At 39.3% G+C, this 18,658-nt stretch overlaps 1 pseudogene across 1 annotated transcript in view; it reads right to left on the bottom strand.

Moving 5' to 3' along the window:
* Positions 1-17,554: 17,554 nt before the first annotated feature.
* The window catches only part of LOC309819852 (regulator of nonsense transcripts 1-like), a 127,747-nt pseudogene continuing 126,643 nt past the window's right edge, over positions 17,555-18,658 (bottom strand). The window contains exon 4 of the transcript in view: positions 17,555-18,579. The product of the transcript in view is annotated as a regulator of nonsense transcripts 1-like (transcript). The remainder of the gene's footprint in view (positions 18,580-18,658) is intronic.

Genomic DNA, 18,658 nt, shown 5'->3' with positions numbered 1-18,658 from the left:
ATCTGAGCTCCCTTAGCTCAGTTGAGTTGACACACAAAATTAGCTATCACACCAGCCCAAGAAATGAATCAAATGTGTGGAGCTAGGGTTGAACTTGCAGTTAGAAATTCCAGCCGAGTGCTAGCTGCCATCACCATAAGCAAATGAGGCATGCCTCTTTCATATCTGAATCCTCAGGATATAATCTCTTGATCCAATAGTTATAAAATGCCAGGCTCCTGCTCTTTACTCATCTCCTTAAGTGGTAGAGATGTGTTTACCCCAGATCCCAGATCTATGTTAACTGGAGCAGAAAATCAAATGGCAACTCTTTGGAGTAGGAACTTTTGTTGGCTTACTTTGCCTGCTCTCTAAGTAGCATTTGCTGCCCCAGTGTTGCCTTTTATATTTTTCAACTGCAATTAGACTCATAACATGCTCAGTGGTGATCAAAGAGTAGCAGCCATGTTGTACCCCTCCTCACCCTCATTCTGTTAAACGTTCTTCTTGTACCTGGCTTCCCGAGTTACTCACCCACTTGGTGTCATATATCTAAGATCCTATCCATATTCTTATCTTTGTCCCAATCTCTTACCAGATGTCTTAGCTTCCTTCTAGGACCTGGCCTAGCATTTGTCATTCTTATCTCTGGATGCTGGAGTCCTCTCTTTGTACATTGACTCCAGAGCCCCATCACTATATTTTATGTCACTTGTTTATAGTTTCTTTCTTGTACTCATACATTTCTTGATAATTCCTTGTTTATTTGTTTCTTGCCTGTCTTCCTCCCAACTAACATGTAAGTATCATGAATCTTTGGGCCTTATTTGTCTTGCTTTTTCTCCTGTCACCAGTTCCTAGAACAACATGGCTCAGGAACTGTTTAGTGACTGAATAAACCATGTAATAGGAAAATAGTCAAGATGCTCCCTGTCCTTCTGCCTGGACTTTTGAGTTTTGACTTTCTGGGTACCTTGGGGAACTGGACTTCATGGACTTGTGGTGCTAACAGCTTGTGTGAACATTGCCTGGAGAGTTTAGTACCCATAAATGCCAAGACAAGTCAGCTTAGCCTCAGCTAACTGAGCAGCTCTTGTTCTGGGTGCCTTTCTAGTAGGGAACAACTAGTCCAGGGTTAGCAATTAAATGACATTGATGCCATTACCTCATGGTGACTCTGTTATCAGATGACTCATGGAATCGCTCAGATGCAGGGAAATTGAGAAACAAGTGCTTCAGAGACCTCCAGGTCCAGTTCAAAGTCCTAATTTTGAGTTCCTGAGCCCTCAGTATCTTGGTCTGGGTTACTTTCAGGTATGACTATCAATTTATGGCATATGGGCACAAGATGCCTATAAATAGCTTTATTATTCCTTCAAATATTGTTCTTACTTGCTTGCCTAAAATATCTGAGTAAGAATTACATTCTTTCGTATCAAAGGTCTATTCTGTTGCATGCAAATATGTTTGTGAGAAAACACACTCCAGCAATTATCAAGCATTTTTACCTTATTTTAAGGAGAGTCAGATTAACATTTGATAGAGAGGAGCGTGAAGGGACTAAGCTCTTAAGTGGGAAGGAAGACTGTCTATTATGGAAGAAAAATGGGGCTGACTGGAATTAAGAAGTTAGTATGGACCAAGCAACCAATTTTCTTCACCTTTGGGCCTAAGACTATGCACAGATCTTGTACATTAATTAACTTAGATTTGGGTTCCCCAAAGTGTATTCCAAAAGAATACTGTTCCTGCAAGATTTGCCTCAGAAAAAGGGACTATGAAGGGAAATAAGTTTGGGAAACATGGATTCTAGAAAAACGGACAATTTGTTAAACCAGATTTAAATCCATGTTTACTCAATGATTCACCTTGGTAGGAAAGGAGAGCGGTTGGCTAATGTTTAGTAACATTCCATGGGTTTTGTGTTCTCTGGAATGCACTGTGGAAAACACTGCTTACTCAACTTCATAGAAATATGAATCAGCTGGAGAGCTCCAGCTAACAGTCATCACATTTCATCCATAAAGAACTCAAGAAGAAATTAGATTTCTGTGGAAGGACCTTGTGTGTGGGATTCTTTGTTCATCATGGTTTGGTCCAATCCTTGTCTAGTTACCTTCTACAAGCAGAACTGTAAAGAACTGAAAGACACATCTCTTTACATTGACATCTTATTTATTTTAATATATGCCAGTCGTTGCTCTACTTTTTATGCATTCTGATTGTTATCCCTTTGAACTTTGGCCCTGAGGCAGTCTAATCATGATTGGTTCAATTGTGTAAATTCAATAAACAAATCTTGGCCAGAGTCCCTTGGAGGTATTATCCTGACATTTATCTGAGTGTGTTTACAAAGCTTTTTTTACCCAGTCTTAGAACCATAGCCTCTGCCATGTGTTCTTTGATTCAGAGAAACCTACTACTTTACAGAAAAAACATCTTAGATCACCTAAAGTTCCTTCATTCCTAAAAAGGACACATTTTTGATTGATTTCAAGTCTCTAATTTCCTTTGTATTTTTACCTTCAAACCAGTCTCAGCAAAGGCATAGCCACAAGGAGTCAGTTGCTACAACTACACCCAGCCCTTAGTGGAAATAAGACTATCAAACATCATTTTTTATATCTCTTTTCCAAAGAGTAATTTCCACGTCCTTTACAATATCTAAGTGTAGCCTAGACTAGAAGAGTATTTTCTACTACCTTTAAATAGTTACTCTTATTTAAATATAAAGGTGTTCTTTTTTCTTTTTAGCTGATGCTACCACTGACCAAAATGCTAAATACTGCTCAAAATTGATCTTCCACAATAAATATGCAAACTAAATGACAGTGGCGTTATTATGTATCACCCCAGGGTACTATAAAAGCACAATTTGGGAGCTATATCTAAGATATACCTCTCCCCCTATCTTTCCTAGGAATTGATAATAGGTGGGAGACTTTATATTATTAATTAAGAAACTTGAGGAAATGATCATTTTAATAGCTCTTGTCTTCCTTTTGAAAGGGAGAAAAATGGGCCACTTATGTGAACATAATTTCATTTCTCCAAGCTGTTTAAAATAGTTATTTCATGTGGAATATTCACATCGGCTTGTAAACGGATATATGAGAATTTAAGTTAAAATGTTTCCACTCCATATACTAATGTTTAGATCTGGTATTCATCCAAGAATTGGGCCCCTCACAATTATAGCATCTGTTTTTGTTTGGTTAATTTTATAATCTCAGATGTTTCCATAAATCCTGAATTAAAGAGAAAACTGCTGGGACCAATTTGTGTGGGTAGGCTAAATGTAATAGTCTACCATCACTGTGCAAGGATGCTTTGCTTTTTTTCCCCCTGTGGCTTGTCATTACAGATATCACATTTCAGCAAATGCTTCCATGCTTAAAAAAAAAAAAGGAAAAGTGATACTGCACAGAAAATGGTCCATTTCATCTTGTCTCAGTTAGATTACGATATTTATGATTTGGGCCATTTGTGCCATTGAGAAGATGGTAACAAATGGGTTAGTCACTTTTTGCTCTATCATAAAATTTTCTATAGAATTCATAGATGTTTCTAGTTCCTTAAATTAGTTCAACACACAAGGACAAATACTTCTCTAGTAGTGAAAAAACAGGGTCAATGAAAAGGATGACCAGGGACACAGAAATACCATATTGTTTCCTTCCTTACAGTTGCTTCAAAGAAAAATAGTAACAATAAAAATGTGGAACAGTTATAAAGCAAAAACTAACCCACCACTGTAAAGCAATTATGCTCCAATAAAGATGTTAAAAAAAAAATGTGGAACACTGTAAATTGGTCACCATTTTGTGTCTTTCTATATTACTGGTCAGATTCTCACATACTGAGTAATTAAGAATCTGCACTGTATCTTTATAGATTTCTTTCCAACAACACAATAATAAAGGGAGATTTCTTTTTATTCTTTATTTGCTTTATGAAGAACTGAGCAGGCAGTGACTTTTCAAGCAGCTGTAAGATTGCACTGAAATTAGGAAAACCTAAAGTACATGGAGAATATGTTCATTGTTTTAGGGTCCCCTCAGCTTGTAGGGTACAAGACAGTACCTGGAACTTTTAACAACTTATATATTTATTCAAACATTGTTAGGGTATTTTTAAAAAATGTCATTTTTAAAAAAATCTCATTTTCACTGAAGACAATGGAATCACAAATAAAAAGAAGCATTTCTGTCAACTACTGCTCCTTTGCTCTCTAGATGAAATCCTCTTTGAGTTCTGCTCATCTGTAGATGAATGATTCGGGGGACTCCACTGGAGGATTGATATTTTTAATTGAAGGTGAAAAAGCCTGCTAGTTCTATCTCTCAGATCATAATAATTTTTCTCAATAAAATGAAGTTATTTATCTAATTTTCATTTAGAAGACAATTGAACTTTTTCAAAATGGTTCTAGTTCTTTCATAAAAATTAATTGATAGCATTCATTTAAGTCTAACTTCTGAATTTTTAATTTTGGAACTAATTTTATGTGCTTTGGAGAACATAGTTTCCTCTTTATTGAGAAATGTAATATAATTTCATTTATCATTATAGCTCTGAGGGATGCCCTTAAAATAATAAGTTATCCTTTATTAAGCTTTCCCCTACAAATTATTTGAATTTTGGTTATTTTAGATAATAACTTGCCATTTTATTTAGGGAAAACTTTGTGGTCAGTTATTAGCCATAGTGGAGAAAGGTATAAAATATACTGCAGGAGAAAGTAGCAAATCTGATTCCTAAACACTATAAAGTAAGAAAGGGATGGTACAAAGTTAGAACTCTGTAGTATGAGACCTTCCATAAGGTAGTTAATATCTCTGAGCTCAATTATGAATAATAATAGTAATGCTGAAGGGGTACTACAACGATTAAGTGAAAAACTAGTGTAACATGCCTAGCACAGTGTCTGGGATAAATACTATACAACTAAGATCTATGTCTAGATCTATACAGAGATAGACATATAATTGAAAACGTATCATGTTAAATATGAATGATTTCAAGTAGGACATAGATAATGCCAAAACTTTCCACAAATTTTCAAACCTATCTTTACTGAAACTTGTGTGATTTAGATATGACTAAACAGAGAAATGCCAAAGAAAATGAAGTCCTTCCTGCTTTATGTTATAGTATGCCTTTCAAGTCTATCTAGACGTTAATATATACTTATTTAAGCAATTATAGAAAGGAAGGTGAAAAGGGTCAATAATAATCTAGTTAATATTTATATTTCATCTAGTATAAAATCCTAAGATTGGTTCTAATAAAAGACCTAAATTAGTGTCAGAAAATAATTTATTATTAATAATTTAGAAATTCACAAGTATTCAAAATTCTTTTCCTGAAGGATTCAAAATAACTTTAGTGTTATTTAAATAAACACATTTTATTAAAACAAAATATAATGTTTCCTTTAAATTTTCTTTTGTCTATATTTAAAAAATTAACTTCCCTGGTTCTACCAAACAAGAGCATATAAATAACAATTTAGAAACCTTAGTATTTTGAAACTCTCTATACTTTTTTAAACTATATATACAAACAATATATTTTAATTAGAGAAAAGCAGGACAAATGAACTAAAAATGATATTTAATCTCAGCACTTGTAGAATTATTTTTAACATTTCATGTCCTTCTGAGTTTCCCTAGAAGCCAAGCCTGCAATCATGTGCACAAGGGAGTCATGTGCACAGGTTTAATAGAGAGAGGGCTCGCAGGGCAAGGGAAGGAGTGGGATAAGGTGGGGGGAGGAGCCAAGGAAGTCTGCGGAGTCAGCTCAAGCCTCAGGTTGCAATCTCAGGTGGAACTCAGAGCATGGACTGCACCCCACTGTTGGTTACCACTTGAGACAACGGGCCCGGGAAGTTGTATTCTGTATAATTCAGTCATTGATAGTGGGATGCCCCCAGAGGCTCAAGCAAGGCAGTTCCTATTTGGTGAAGGACACCTCTTCAGAGGAAGGAGGCAGTGGTGAGCTGTCAGCAGGCTATGCTCATAGCAGCTCGGTGTGGATGCATTGCCCCAGTAAAAGTGACAGATATAGAAGAGGCACCTACAGCATCCACTACCCTCTCCTTCTAGACTTAAACGAATATGTATTATTTTACCTACATAGTAAAATTACATAGTATGCATTATTTTAATTGCTTTTAAAAACATTAGCAATATATGATGAATATTTTTCCATGTTAACAAATACATTTCTATAACAGATGCATAATGTATTATAAGTGTAGATATACCTATTCATTATTTTCAGATCTCTCTCTCTTTGAATAGAAAATATACTTTTATTTATATATTTGTCTCAGAAGGTAGAAACATTGAACTGTTATTTTATCTTTCATACATTTCCACGTGTTATAGTTATGTACCTCCCCTTGCCCCCACCCCGAAATAAATAATTTCTATATTACTCTTTCTGAGATAATTCTTTTCCAGTTAGTTTTCATCTCTCAGTCAAGGCCAAGATAGCGAAAAGCTAATTATGTCTTTTTATTGGTGATGATTGAAAGCAAAAACTTAAATTAGATTTACTTCTGCTTTAATTAGGAAGAAAATAAAGTTACTCCTGTTTTGGAGAAACTGAATAGAGAAATTTTGGCTAGTGAAACTGGTGTCCTCAGAGACACCAGTTTTTTTTGTTTGTTGGTTTTTTTACATGTTTCAGAAAATCTTCTGGTTTTTCACTTTCATCCAATAACTTCATAATGGATAACTGTGTGCCGGAGAAATTTTGTGTCTACTGTGATTAAAACATGTCAGGGCTGACATATATTTAAAGGTTCTCAAATTTTCCTTTGAGTCCATATTTTTCATGTTTAATATAAGTAAATCACATTTTTTCCATCATTTTTATATAAAGTGTGAAAAGCTTTTCACCTTCTGCATATCTCCTTTTGGTTCCTATTACACACAATCAGCCAAAATTTGTTAAGCATATTTGTGTAAATCACTGGACCAGAGTCCAGCAAATTGAAAAGTATTCCTGGTCCCTGACCTCAAGGAGCTTAAAAATCTAGGTGTGGGGCTTCCCTGGTGGCGCAGTGTGGCTGGGCCCGTGAGCCATGGCCACTGAGCCTGCGCGTCCGGAGCCTGTGCTCCGCAACGGGAGAGGCCACAACAGTGAGAGGCCCGCGTACCGCAAAAAAAAAAAAAAAAAAAAATCTAGGTGTGGGGTTAAATAACCATATAGGAGCAAATAACCACACAGAGTTGAGGTCACAAGACAATCTATTGACTGGCATAGGAGTTGTAAGAAAGTACTTTTTATACTTTCACATGAGAACCCAGCATGATTCAGAAAAGTTTCACTAAACAGTAGAACTTAAACTGCTTTTTTTTTTTAAAGATATTTTATTTTTTTTTTGGATGTGGACCATTTTTAAAGTCTTTATTGAATTTGTTACAGTATTGTTTCTGTTTCATGTGTTGGTATTTTGGCCAAAAAGCACATGGGATCTTAGCTCCCCGACCAGGGATCGAATCCGCACTCCCTGCATTGGAAGATGAAGTCTTAACCACTGGACTGCCAGGGAAGTCCCTTAAAATGCTTTTGAAAGATGTGGAAAGTTTGGCAGACCACAGAAGAAGAAATAGACATCTGCAAAGAGAGTAAGAGTTTGAACCAAGGTGGGGAGGGTAGAAAGCTCAAGCAGAGGTTTGAGTAATTTTTTAGGAGGCTGGTATGAATCATTGAATTAAATCAAATCAATACCTTGGAAGAAAAAAGGAAGAAGAAAGGAAGAAAAGAGTGAAAAAAGAGAGAGGGAGAGTGGTGGAAGAAAAATTATAGTTGCCTGCAGTAACTTTTAAAGAAGTTTCACATTTTTTTTTTTTTTCTGTAGGCAGGCCTCTCACTGTTGTGGCCTCTCCCGTTGGCAGAGCACAGGCTCCGGACGCACAGGCTCAGCGGCCATGGCTCACGGGCCCAGCCGCTCCACGGCATGTGGGATCTTCCCGGACCAGGGCACAAGCCCATGTCCCCTGCATCGGCAGGCGGACTCTCAACCACTGCACCACCAGGGAAGCCCTTGTGTAGTGTTTTTAAAGTTTATTCCAACTTGAAGGGTATCAGTTACCATGAATGAAGGGCAAGCCATCTCTTTTATTTTTAAATATATGATCTGAGTGAGACTTTGTAATTTTGTTGGTCTTCACAAATCACATTCTTTTTTTCTTTTGAATTTTATTTTATTTTTTTATACAGCAGGTTCTTATTAGTTATCTATTTTATACATATTGGTGTATATATGTCAATCTCAATCTCCCAATTCATCCCCCCCACCCCCGCTTTTCCCCCTTGGTGTCCATATGTTTGTTCTCTACATCTGTGTCTCTATTTCTGCCTTGCAGACTGGTTCATCTGTACCATTTTTCTAGATTCCACATATATGCGTTAATATATGATATTTGTTTTTCTGTTTCTGGCTTACTTCACTCTGTATGACAGTCTCCAGGTCCATCCATGTCTCTACAAATGACCCATTTTCATTCCTTTTTATGGCTGAGTAATATTCCATTGTATATATGTACCACAACTTCTTTATCCATTCATTTGTTGATGGGCATTTAGGTTGCTTCCATGACCTGGCTATTGTAAATAGTGCTGCAGTGAATGTTGGGGTGCCTGTGTCTTTTTGAATTATGGTTTTCTCTAGGTATATGCCCAGTAGTAGGATTGCTGGGTCATATGGTAATTCTATTTTTAGTTTTTTAAGGAACCTCCATACTGTTCTCCATAGTGGCTGTATCAGTTTACATTCCCACCAACAGTGTAAGAGGGTTCCCTTTTCTCCACACCCTCTCCAGCATTTGTTGTTTGTAGATTTTCTGATGATGTCCATTCTAACTGGTGTGAGGTGATACCTCACTGCAGTTTTGATTTGCATTTCTCTAATAATTAGTGATGTTGAGTAGCTTTTCATGTGCCTCTTGGCCATCTGTATGTCATCTTTGGAGAAATGTCTATTTAGGTCTTCTGCCCACTTTTGGATTGGGTTGTTTGTTTTTTTAATATTGAGCTGCATGAGCTGTTTATATATTTTGGAGATTAATCCTTTGTCCGTTGATTCGTTTGCAAATATTTTCTCCCATTCTGAGGGTTGTCTTTTTGTCTTGTTTATGGTTTCCTTTGCTGTGCAAAAGCTTTGCAGTTTCATTAGGTCCCATTTGTTTATTTTTGTTTTTATTTCCATTACTCTAGGAGGTGGGTGAAAAAAGACCTTGCTGCAAATCACATTATTTCTAAACTACAGCTGACCCTTGAACTACATGGGTTTGAACTACATGGTCCACTTACATGTGGATTTCTAGTACTACAGTACTACAAGATCTGTGGTTGGTGGATTTGTGGATGCAGAACCATGGATAGAAGGGCCAAGTGTAAAGTTATACACGGATTCTTGACCACATGGGGTTGGCACCCTAACCCCCATGTTGTTCAAGGGTCAACTCTATGGCATACAGAGTGGAAATCCAAAAAAAAAAATGTAAAAAATTTTCAGCTTCATTTTCCTGCATGAAAACAATTTAAATAAAAAAGAAGGATGAAAAGCACAGAGGAAACTCTGTAATTTAACTTAAACAAAAATTAAAATATTGCTTCAATTCCTACCTCAAACTATGCAGGACAGCTGCTGAATGTGCTATTTCTATCAAATCAAGAGAGGATATTAAGGGAGATCTCATAGCATTACAGATTTGGGGCAGTATATAGAATAATCCAGAAGTAGGTGGCATGGCCCTGAGACACTCAAGCAACGATCCCTTATTTGGGATTGCAGCTGTGGACCAAGTCTGTTAGCAGGAACATTCCCAGTCACATTTGACCCAGCAGTAGGGAGTGGGGGTATATGGCTTGGATGAGAAGTTGTTCATTCTCTCACCCATTTCTCTTTTCAGGAAGGGTGGAGTAGTGTGTGTACATCAGCTTTGCAGCTGCTGATAATAATGGCTAAAGAGAAAGAAATAAATACCAAATGATCACACAAAACACTTGCATATGTCACAACTGAGGCTTTGCCTGTCAGCCCACAGGGAGAAACCAGGATAACCAGAGCCCTGGTGAAGTGTACCCTCATGATAGAGTGTGAGACAGACTTGCTGAGCAGCAACATTGGGGCAACATATCTAAATTGGCATTCCACATACACTTTCCCAGCACCTTACTGTTCTGTTCCACAACAAGTGGCTCACCCAGAGGAAAAGGCCTCCATTAAAAGGTGAGTAATAATAAAAAGGAAACAGTCAGCAATATTACCAGAAAAAGAGGAGGCAAGAAATACAATAAAACATGACAAATGAAACTGCACATCAGAAGAAAAATTATGGCAGAAAGTCAAACATTTCTTTATTGTTATATCAGGCATTAAAAGATAAACTTTTTGAAACAATCGTTAAAAAATAGATTCAGAGTATCCTATTCAGAAGGAAGAGATGGAAGGGGAGCTGGAAAACAATACAAGGAACATATAACACAATCACAGGGAAAAAACAATAACAGGGAAGTAACAAAATGTGAAATGGATATATTACAAACACAATCATAGACATATAGGAAGGGATCGAAAAGCATAGCAAAATAAAATGTCAAAGAATAAAGATTGATAATTAGAAAAATAATACACAGAAGACAGGTAAAGAAAAGCCAATAAATGCACAACTGGAATTCCTGAGGAAACTGGAGGGGGTGGGGAGGGGTTTCAAAAATATAAAAGAAGACCTATAAAAAAATAACTCAATCTTTGTCATACTTATATTAAAGTGTTACATCTGATAATGACCTCAATTTACTTAAGAAAAAAAAATAACTGGAAGGAAAATACTGGAACCGTATTTAGCATTAACAAGCAGTTAATGCAGGTCCACTACAGGGATACCTAGCAATATCTTAGGTATCTAAACTGAGAATTTCTCAGATTCTGGATTTCCCACTGAAAACTTTCATGGGAGAGCTTCCAAGAAGTATTAGGTAGAGAGCCCAGGAACTGAAGTATTGTTAGGAACTGAAGTATTGTTAGTACTGTATTATTCCCAAAGAGTCTAAGGCCATGTCCAATTGGGACATTTCACTCCTCCCTATTGCAAGTATCCAAGAGAGAGAGAATTTGGGCAAGTCTTTCTCTCTCCCTTTCCTTCCCTCCCTCCCTCCCTCCCTCCCTCCCTCCCTCCCTCCCTCCCTCCCTCCCTCCCTCCCTCCCTCCCTCCCTCCCTCCCTCCCTCCCTCCCTTCCTTCCTTCCTTCCTTCCTTCCTTCCTTCCTTCCTTCCTTCCTTCCTTCCTTCCTTCCTCTCTTTCATCACCATTCTGGAAGTCAGTGACACTACCTAGCTCCTCTTTTGCCTCTGGATAAAGCCATATACTCCTTCCCTTTCTAGAATTAAGTAAAAGAACAGATTTAAGAGACATAAAATAATATAGCATTTCTTAGTCACAAGAAATATTCCTTCACAGCTTATTACATTGGAAGACAGCTTAATTTAGTACAAAAACTGTATAGATTATTCATGTATTCATTATATAGTTATACTGATGAATTTATACAAATGACTTAAGCATTTCCACATACATAGTTGAACATATTTACACAAATGGAAAGGTCACACATTTCATTTTGAACTTTTAATAAGTCCTGGTCAGCTGTTGGCACAAAGAGTGCATTGTTAGGAAAAAAATGGCACACTAATTGTGAAATGGTGGCTATTTCTGTATTTGTGTTGAGAGCAAGTAATGACTCAGAGGGCAGAGCCAAGACTCCAGTGTGCAAGACAAGAGCTAAGAGAAGAGTGAATCAGGAAATTATTCCCAGGGGGCAGAGCTTGTCCCTAATCAAAGAGCATTCTGTTTCCAGAGTAGCAGCCCTGAAAATATGTACCTGACCAGATTTCAGAATTGCTATGGATCAGTGGCTCTACACACCTTCGATTTCCTCTTTCTTGAACAGGAGTGTCTATTATAGTTATCATATCCCTCTTTCACTCTTGCATTTTGCATGTATGTGTGAAGGTGAGGTGGGGAGGGCAGGTAACTTGTCATTTTAGTTCACAAATCAAGAAGAGCCACACTTGAGCAACTGCATCTGAGTCTCTGAACCTGTGGAAACTTGTCCCCACCTGGACCATGTTTAATGATGAAATCCTGGACTTAGAGCTAATAGTGTAATTGAATAAGACTTTTGGGGTATTGGGAGGGGGATGGTGTATTTTGCATGTGCAAGGGATCTGCAGTGTTGTAGCCGGAGACTGAATGGTAGTTGTTTGTCTTCAAAGATGACTCTCCAAAAATTCTTATCATCTATTTGCATGCCTCTTCCATTGAAGAAGTGCAGACCATTTTGAATCTGGGCTGGCCTGGTGACATACTTTGATCAACAGAATGCTATGGAAATGGTGTGGTATATTTGAGAAGCTGGATTTTAAGAGGCCTGGCAGCTTCTGTCTTTGTTCATTTGGTATACTCTTGCTGCTATTAAAGGAATTCTAGCCTAATGACAAGGGACTATGAGGGAAGAGGGGCCCAGTCATCCCAGTGCCACTGGTGAGTCTAGTCCCCAGTCAGCTCAGCTGACTTCAGCTGAGTAGTTCCAGAAGACCAGCAAAACTTCCTCCCAGACGACCTATAGAACAGTGAAAATCAAAACATCGATATTGTTCTAGGTCACTAAATTTTGGAGCAGTGTGTTACACAGCAATGAGTAGCTAGAGCATTAAGTGCTCCCAACTGGATTTCAGACATTTCTAGGCAAGTGTGGGAAACGTGAAATATGCCAGACAGGATGCCATTTTAAAAATACTTTTTGGTTAGAGGAAAATGAGACAAGTGTTTGCATATATGGGGGAGAGCAAAGGGACAGGCTGGAAAGAATGGGATAAACAGCATTGCCTGCTTCAGACTTTGGGCTGTAAGCCTGGACTCCTGACAGGGTCCTGCAGGAAGAGACACAGGGCACTTAGAAATACAGTTTGCTGCCCATGTAACAAAGAGGGACTTGGAAATTGTGCCAGTGTGACAGGCATTCTCTTTGTATGCAGAGCAGGAACACAGCCCCACTCTGGCTCTTTGGACACTGACCACTTTGTGGGTCCTAGAGGATGGTGCCCAGATGCAGATGTTCTTGCCGTGAGCGGGTGGGCTGTGAAGCGTCAGCAAGAGCACTTCTGCTGGTTTCTTGAAAGTGTTAGTGAGTGAGAGAGCGTGGAACCTGAGCAGATGCACTATGAGCTCCTAAAACTTCACTCCCCTTCGCTCTCCTAGAACAAGCTGGGTCATATTTTGAGGTGGCTTCATTAGGTTGTGAGCCATGGAGTAGAGAAATTTAGTTATTATTGTTAACATGACCTTATTTGAAGCCATAAGTTGGTAACTCCTAGAATAATTCAGGTCATATAATGATACTTGTATTTATATACACATTTATATTTAATATGTTATAATATATAATTATACATATTATTAAATATAATATCTTTTTGCAATATCATGTTTCTTTCATACACATTATCTCTTTTAAAAGCCTCCTGACCACCCTGTGAAGTATGTAGGTCAAATATTATTTTCTCCATTTTTAACTGAGAAGTAAACTCGTCTTAAACAAGAGATTAAAGGACTTTCCCAAGATTACAAAATAAAAGTGATAGAACCAGGACTTGAATTTAGCTCTCCTAATTCTAGTAATCAGTGGAAGATCCGTGCTTCCTTGCCAGATTGGATGTAATTTATATGACATATAATACAAACTTTGGAATATTTCATCTATATGCATATCAGTATATACATACATACATTTGTGCATTCATCTACACATGCAAATTTATTCTGAAGATGTGTTCTTACATCTTAGCACAGATGTAAAGAAAAATATATAAAAACAAAATATTATTGGGATATAAATTACTATTTTGTCATAAGAAATATACCCCCACAAAATCTCCTATAATAAATATATGCTAACACAATATTTCAAAAATACTTTTGCCTACTCTTATGTACTCATTTCTTAAAAATTATTCTTGCAAACGCATTTCTAGCATCTAGCATAATTTTTTAGGTATAGTCACTACTGATATAATGTTGTCTAGCAAAAAGGATACGCATCAACAGTTTCCACTGAAATAAGCTGTCATCAGCACATTTCCTTATGAAATAATATTCATTAAAAATAGGATATTCTCTTAGCTAAAGTGACAGCTCATCACCTTGTCAATTTTCTATAATAATATACACTTTACAATACGGTGCTAACAAGACACAAGGTAGCATTTCAGTCATCTACTAGAGTGTCAAAATGGAGACTAGATATACTGCATTCAAAGAAAAGGTGCCAATTAAATGTATTCTGTCTACAGTCAGTGCTTCAGTATCATACAATAATGTGATCTGTATCCTTGTTATCCGATACTAGATACTAGTGTTCCACCACATTCAGTTTCTCTCTCTCTCTCTCTCTCTCTCCATTTTCAATATTAACCCCAAGCATATTTTCATAACCATTACAAGACTTGGCAGGGGGATTACCAAATCAGGGAATGCTGAGATCAAGAGCCTTGGCAGATGTACAGAAGTGGAGGAAAAAAGCAGAACACGTATAATACGGGAGGAAGCACAAAGCTTAAGATGAATATGTTTACAGTCTGTCACAATTAAATTGTAATCTTTACCACTGGTTAGCCATCTGACTTTACACAAATAATGAACTTTTCCAACCCTCAATTTCTTTTTATTAAAATGGGATTCTTTTTTTTTTTTTCTTGCGGTACGCAGGCCTCTCACTGTTGTGGCCTCTCCTGTTGCGGAGCACAGGCTCCGGACGCGCAGGCTCAGAGGCCATGGCTCACGGGCCTAGCCGCTCCGCGGCATGTGGGATCTTCCTGGACCTGGGCATGAACCCGTGTCCCCTGCATCGGCAGGCGGACTCTCAACCACTGCGCCACCAGGGAAGCCCTAAAATGGGATTCTTAATTCTACCTCATTGGGAGGGTGTGAGGATTAAATGCTACAATGTTTGTAAAGGGTTTAGCCCAGAGCCTGATGTATAATAGAAGCCTAATAAATGCCAGCTCTATTCACAGGCCTCACTTTAGAGATGCCATTCCATTGAGAAGTCAGTTCTGTCTCATTGTTGCACCTCTGAATGCTTTTAAGGGGTTTTTGTCTTTGTTTTTCAACAGTTTAACTAGATATACCTCATTTTGTTTTCCTTTGTATTCAAAAGAAATGCTTGCAATTCATTTTATTAACCGAATATGTGGCTTGAAGTCTTTCATCTACTTTGAAAAATTCTCAAAAACAATCTTTTAAAAAACAGCATCTAGCCAATTCTTTTTCTTCTTTGCTTCTACAACTCCAATTATACCTATGTTAGTCTTTATCCCTGAGACTGGTATCACTTATGCTCCTTTCTGTATTTTCCATTCTTTTTAAAATTCTGTGCTGCAGCCTGATTAAACTTCTATGTCTAATTTTCTGGTTAACTCCTTTATTACATTCTTTTTTCTGTAACATTTTATTATAAAAATATTCAAGCACACAGAAAAGTTGAAAGAATTTTACATTGAACAGCCATATGTCCACCAACTAGACAGCCATTAATATTATATTATACTTGCATATATTATACTTGCATTATCACATTAATTCTGCCATTAATATTATATTATACTTGCATTATCACATATCTACCTAACCATCTAACTATACAGTCATCAATCCATCTTACTCTTTAATGCATTTCAAATTAAAATGCAGACTTCACTACACTTCCTTCTAAACACCTCAGCATGCATACCATTAGCTAGAGTTCAGTATTTGTTTATAGTAGTTTTTATTTTGAGGTAGAATTTATATACAATGAACTACACAAATCTTAGGTATTCATTTGCTGAGTTTTGATAAATGCAAACACTGGTGTACCCAATCCTCTACCAAGATATAGAACATAGTCATCCCCCTAGAAAGTTTCTTCATGCCTCTTCCCAGCCAGTCCCAACTTCCTCACCCATAAGCAATCACTGTTCTGATTTTTTTCCCACCATAGGTTAGTTTTGCCTGTTCTAGAACTTCATGTAAAGTGAATCATACAGTTAGTATCTTTTATGTAAGATTTTTTTACATAATATAATGCTTTTGAGAATTCATCCATGTTGTTAACTATACTAGTAGTTGTATTGATTTCCTAGGGTGACTGTAAAAATGTATCAAAAGTTGAGTGGCTTAAGACAACAGCAATTGTGTCACAGTTCTGGAGACTAGAAGTCTGAAATCAACGCACTGGCAGAGCCATGCTTTCTCTGATGGCTCTGGGGGAGAATCCTTCTTTGCTTCTGGCTTTTGATGTTTGCCAGCCACCTTTGGCATTCCTTGGCTTGTAGCTTCATCACTACAGTCACATGGCTGTTGTTTTTCTGTGTATCTTCATATCATCTTCCCTCTATGTGTCTGTCTCTGTGTCCAAATTTTCACAGGGAGTGAGGGGCAAATCCAGCCCTAGAGGGAAATGCTTTGCTTCTCAGAGTCTAGTGGAGAAAGGAGCCTCCTGTTCCTGAATGCTGCTCCCTCACCTGCAGGGAGAAGCTGCTGGAAGCTAACACTTCAAACAAAAGCCCTTCTTGCAATTGCATCACAGGTGTTGCTCCTAGTCTCTAGTTGTATTGGTTTGTTTAAACTTTGTTTCTGGAACCTACTCACATCACCCAGGTCCACCACTCAGATTTGGGAGACAAACTCAGGAAAGTGTTTATTTCAGTACTTCTTTGAAAGAATCTTTAAAAAGCAACCAGAAACCTTCCAAACATGTATTTCTTTACAGGAAAACCCTCTTAGAACACAGGCAGCATGCCCTCCACAGTTTCAGAGCTGGTGTGGACAGCACACCTCGAAGGGGCTCAGCCTAGCACAGCTGTCAACTGCCCGGAGCCCTGACTGGGCACAGAGTGTGAAGTTTTTTTTCCTGCTAAAACGTAGTTCCCCTTTAACTAAAAGAGAAAAAGAACAGAACAGGGAAAAGGGCTCCTCTGAGACGAGGGTTTTCCTCGCTCTGCCCTGGTGGCAGACCCAGGTATGGACATTGTGGGCGCTGGGCCTTGTTGGCAGCAGGGATGGTGAGGCCTGATGGTGGATGGTCTTCCGTGGTGGAGCCCACCTCTCACTCCCCCTCCTCCTCCTCACCAAGCACCGACATTGGGCACTTGCTCTGACTTAAGCTCCTCTCTCCCTTGGGTGTTCCTCTCCCTCTCGTGCTGCTCAAAATGATGCTTCAGTTTTAGCAGTGGAAAGGCATCCATTTATTTTTACTTTTTTTTTTTTTTTTTTGCGGTACGCGGGCCTCTCACTGTTGTGGCCTCTCCCGTTGCGAAGCACAGGCTCCGGACGCGCAGGCTCAGCGGCCATGGCTCACGGGCCTAGCCGCTCCGCGGCATGTGGGATGTTCCCGGACCGGGGCACGAACCCGTGTCCCCTGCATCGGCAGGCGGACTCTCAACCACCGCGCCACCAGAGAAGCCCTATTTTTACTTTTTTAACCCAGAATAAGATGCTAGTGGAGGAGACCACCTTCTAGTACTGGTGCAGCCCCATCACTCTGCTGGGCGGGTATGCTTGCTGCCCCTGGTGCATGGAGTATATGGAGTCTTGTGACAGCGCCATGCTGCCAAGACAACTGTCCTGAGACAGCCTGGGCTGGGAGAGGTGGGCCTGACTCACCTGGGAGGGCTGGCTGATGGAGATGCAGCCTGTCCTCAGGGCACCCTGTGAGACAGCTTTGACGGCACATGCCCGGCTGGCCTGGCTGTTGAGGAGATCCCTCTGGCTGGCCCAGGAGGCCCAAAGCTGTTCTTCTAGAATCCCCCATGACCAGTCTTGCCTTTTGGGGTGCCCCACCTGTGGATGGCCTGTTAACTTGTCCAAAATACCCCGGTGGCAGCATGGGTGGCATGACCAGGTTGGAGGCCATGGGGACTGTTCATGGAGGTCGTGAGGCTGGGGTAGGCACTGATCATGCTGATCTGGTCATGGGTCTGGAAGCACATGTTCAAAGGCTGGCCCTGGCTGCTCTGATCATAGACTGATCCTGGGATAATGGCTTTCCGGGGTCATACACGGATGTTGTCATGAAGCGGGCTCCAAGGTTGATGGTGATGACTAGCTTCCTGGGCTTGCTGAACTGCATGAGGCTCTCCTGCAGATCGTTCAGTGCCCCCGCCCCCAGCAGGTGGTTGTAGTTCAGCAGGTGGTTCCAGAGCAGCTGCTTGGACAGGGCCCCTGGGTTGCTCATAAGGTGCTTTGGTCAGGGCCACATTAAGTGCCTGGGGTTGTTTAAAAATCCAATGCTTTGGTGCTTACCTGCCCACATGCAGAAGATGATAAAATTGTTCTTGAGCCCCTGAAATACATCCACGCTGCCATTCTCCACCTCTTGGTAGGGCTTGGTGTGCAGGGAGTTACTGAGCTGCATGTACTGCGCTGGTAGGAGCATTGGCCCTCATAGGACATGATGACGGACTTGATGATGGCAATCTGGTCCAGCTTGGCAGCCGTCTTCATTAGCTTTGTGGTGATCTTTTCTGTTTGCAGCTTCTGGCCTGTTAGGTAGGAGGTACCTGACCTGATGATCTCCTCCTGGCCCTGGGTCACACAGAGCATCTTCACATGACCTGCTGC

Source organism: Grampus griseus (assembly GCF_964374135.1).
Source record: "Grampus griseus genome assembly, chromosome: 3".
NCBI lineage: Eukaryota > Metazoa > Chordata > Mammalia > Artiodactyla > Delphinidae > Grampus > Grampus griseus.
This window is presented reverse-complemented; position numbering and strand designations above follow the sequence as displayed.